Here is a 3,950-nt window from a genome sequence, read left to right on the forward strand (position 1 = left end):
CCGTCGGAAGTTCGATTCCTCCGTCGTGAATGGGTGTGTGTGTTGACGTTAGCGTAAGTTAAAGTTAGATTAAGTAGTGATGACGTCTGCAGTATGGTCCCATGGGAGCTTACCACAATTTTCCAATTTTCTCCAATTGGAACCACCTCGCTGGTGATCTGAGAGACTCAGCACATTGCTCGTTTTTCGCTGGACACGGGAATGTAGGTAGTCGTATTTACGGAGTATAAGTTTGTCGAAGAAACTAGCGACACCGAGCTTGCAGTTATTTAGTAGCCAAACGCAACTGAAGGTAAAGCTGGAATGCTTTTTAGAGAGGTATTTATGTAGCGCGTACGGATGTATTTTAGTTTGGAAAAAAAGGGAGATATGCAGTAGCAATGAGAGTACCAAATAGTTATCTTGGCGAGACAAAGAATACGAATACGAATAGACACGCCCACTGAAAGTCTTGCAGAATTCTATGGGAGAAATGCTCCCAGTATGAAACAGTTCGATGCTGCTCGTTGTGAGTATTCATCACTAGTGTATAACACTCCGTCATCAGGCCACAAGTAGCCCATCGGGACCATCCGACCGCCATGTCATCCTCAGCTGAGCATGCGGATAGGAGGGGCGTGTGGTCAGCGCACCGCCCTCCCAGTAGTTATGATGGTTTTCTTAGACCGGAGCCGCTACTATTCGGTCGAGTAGCTCCTCAATTAGCATCACGAGGCTGAGTGCACCCCGAAAAATGGTAACAGCACATGGTGGCCCGGATGGTCACCCATCCAAGTTCCAGCCACGCCCGACAGCGCTTACCTTCGGTGATCTGACGGTAACCGGTGTATCCACTGCGGCAAGGCCGTTGCATCGCTAGTACATGCCTATCAGGAAATAAGACATGCGGACGCGGGGAATTGTAGTACAATTGCCAAACTGTGGACCATTTTCTTTCTCTATTTTTTCGTCTAGTCTACGGGACATATGAGAACAAGGTCGATAGTTTCCGTGGCACTCTTCGCGTGCAGAAGGCTACGTACCGTTACTGGGTTACGCCATCTGTTACCCTCTCTATAACTAGCCCTAACTCAGAAACTTCATTACTACACCGCACGACGACAGTCCTTACGCAGGAGACAAACCGGAGTGATGTAGCAGGTGGCGTGGCACAAAGCACGCAAACTTGCAGCTTCTCACATGTCTAAGGCAGGGCGCCCACCGATAGTAGTGTTGACAAGTGGCGTGATGCATGGTGTAGCAGATACATAACAGTGGCGTAGCATGCTCATGACCCGGTACCAATAGATGTAAATTGGTACCAGGTCCACTTTGGTGTAATGAAAGTGTTCTGGCTTTACTGAGCTTAGCCGGCCAGAGAGGCCGAGCGGTTCTAGGGGCTACAGTCTCGAACCGCGCGACCGCTATGGTCGCAGGTTCGAATCATGCCTCGGGCATGGATGTGTGTGATGTCCTTAGGTTAGTTACGTTTAAGTAGTTCTAATTTCTAGGGGACTGATGACCTCAGAAGTTAAGTCCCATAGTGTTCGGAGACATTTTTTAGCGAACTTAACCAATGTTTCATGTACGAGTACATGGAAAGAAGCTAGATCCAGGTCCACACTTAAGCAAAACTTTTACATTTTCCGTAAAAAATTAAAAAATCACTGTTTTGAGTTTTGTGCACGTTCTCAGCTGCGCAGTTTTTTTGAAAAACTATTTTACAACAAATTTTGATTATTTCGCATCGTGTAGTCTGATATCGCAGCTCGGTAATCAACTGGCTTGCTTTTCGATATTATTTATAGTTACTTTCTCCTAATCATCATCATTTCATGCCCATCGACGCGCAAGTCGCCGAAGTGGCGTCAAATCGAAAGACTTGCACCAGACGAGCGGTCTACCCGGCGGGAGGCCCTCGCCACACGGCATTTATTTTATTGCAAAATTAAACAAGTACTGCGCATATTACGAAAATTGGCAGTGCAAAAGGTAATTATTGGCCAGTGCACGTTTGGTAAATTTTAGATCCTTCATCGCTCCACACCAAATGGAGCTAACATACCGAGTTTCTTTTTTACACATGAAAAAGACCCACACCTGTTTCCAGTACAGAGTAAATAAGTGCTACATTTTGTCATTTGGCCACAACCAACTACAAAGCATCACACTCGACATTATGGTCCCACACTATGCGGAGTTGTGGCTCGTGAAATCAGTTACAATTGTGCTAAGACTTATCTTAATTTTAAAAGAGACTTATACAACTGCAGGTACAGCAGAAGAGTTTGCTGTATACTGTAAACGACAATTTGTCTTATCTGTATCAACAGTTTTATTCACGGAACACTAAATAACAGTTTCCGTTCACGTATTTTCGTATTTTCGAATCGATGGTGTGTGTTCCAGCAAGCAATGTATATGAAATGAGATTTTGCTACTGATATAACTAAAGCATTTCTGGATGCTACAAACTTAAAAACACATTTACCGCGAAAGGTTTTGAGTCTGCCACAAACTTGGATGAAAGAAGAAGAAATGAGTCAACAATAAGAAACAGAGAGACAATGACTACTTACTTTGTAAGCGAGACTGAGAAAGGGCTTTGTCAACAACAAGAAAAATTTAAGTGTTTCTGAGAACTTTAACTGTGAGAGTTTCTAAAACATTATCCTGCGACTGACACTCCACAGATATCCTGCTCTTGTGAACTCACAAGGGCAACGTACCAAAACACAAACGAAACGTTGCACAATGAAAGAAAAGTCAAAATTAAGGCGCACTTATTTTGGCTTAGTAGTTTCTGAGAAAGTGATAATTGAAGTTCCAATGATATTTCATCAGAGTGGCCGCAGATTGTACAACAGAGTGAGGTGGTAGCGTAGTGGTTAACAACGAAGATTCGCAGTTTGTGCCCCGTGTTCAAATCGAATCTTGTGTTGGTATTCTCTTTATTTTATGTTGTTGCGAAAGTGCATGTAGCAACAATATTTTTTGTGAATTCATTAAATAGAACTGAACAGCTGAAACAAAAAAAAACGGATATTTCAAATCTAATTAAAAAACGGATTTTTGTCATTACAAATCTTATATTATTAACAACAGCTGAAAACGAAAAAAAGAACGCATAAATTCTAGTATGGTACGATGGTTTGCCTACCGATGAAGTGGGTATAACGATGTGTTCATTTAAGAATTTCTGCTAAAGTGTACGCCGTTCTGTCAACCCTGCGATGTACAACTTTCACCGACAGGCGAAGAATTACGTTCACTGACTAAAGAAGTACCTTTTTCTCAACGCACAGCAAAAGTAAATCACAAACAGAACTCATTCAATTAAAGTGCACACCTTGATCCATAATCAGTTGCAGGATTCCGAGAAAATTCCTCGGTTTACATGGTGGTCTGCCTAGAAAGTATCGCCAGATCGCAAGGTATTTAGCAATGTTAACGCAATTGCTTTTCTTAATCATACTCACACTGAAATATGATAATGTGGCATGGATGTCTTTGCACATTGCACGTGGTGCTCTGAATTTTTATGTTTTGAATGTTTCGTGATAGATATCGCCATAGGGAAAGCACTGGTTCTCTCTCTCTTTCTCTCTCTCTCTTTTCGGCAACCGTGAGGTTAGTTGGCAGCAACTCCCCATTCTTCGCTCTTGTTTCTCTTCCGTTTCAGCTTGTAGTATGATGAAGAACAATATCCTTCATTATTTGTTTTATGTATTCAAGTCTCGGTCTTCCTCTGTAATTTCTGCCTTCTACTGCTCTCTCAATTACTCTGTTCAATAAAACATCATGTCGGAGTATTTGGCCTATCAGCCGAGCCATTCTTCTTTTTATATGTTTCAGGAAATATCTTTTCTCTCTTGCTCTAATAAAGCAAGCGGTTGTAGGCGCTTCAGTCCGGAACCACGCGGCTGCTACGGTCGCAGGTTCGAATCCTGCTTTGGGCATGGATGTGTGTG

At 42.7% G+C, this 3,950-nt stretch overlaps 1 pseudogene; it reads right to left on the reverse strand.

Moving 5' to 3' along the window:
• Window positions 1–734: 734 nt before the first annotated feature.
• LOC126254672 (5S ribosomal RNA) lies at window positions 735–852 on the reverse strand (annotated as a pseudogene).
• Between the last annotated feature and the right edge of the window lie 3,098 nt (window positions 853–3,950).

This window comes from Schistocerca nitens, chromosome 4 (genome assembly GCF_023898315.1).
Source record: "Schistocerca nitens isolate TAMUIC-IGC-003100 chromosome 4, iqSchNite1.1, whole genome shotgun sequence".
Classification (NCBI taxonomy): domain Eukaryota; kingdom Metazoa; phylum Arthropoda; class Insecta; order Orthoptera; family Acrididae; genus Schistocerca; species Schistocerca nitens.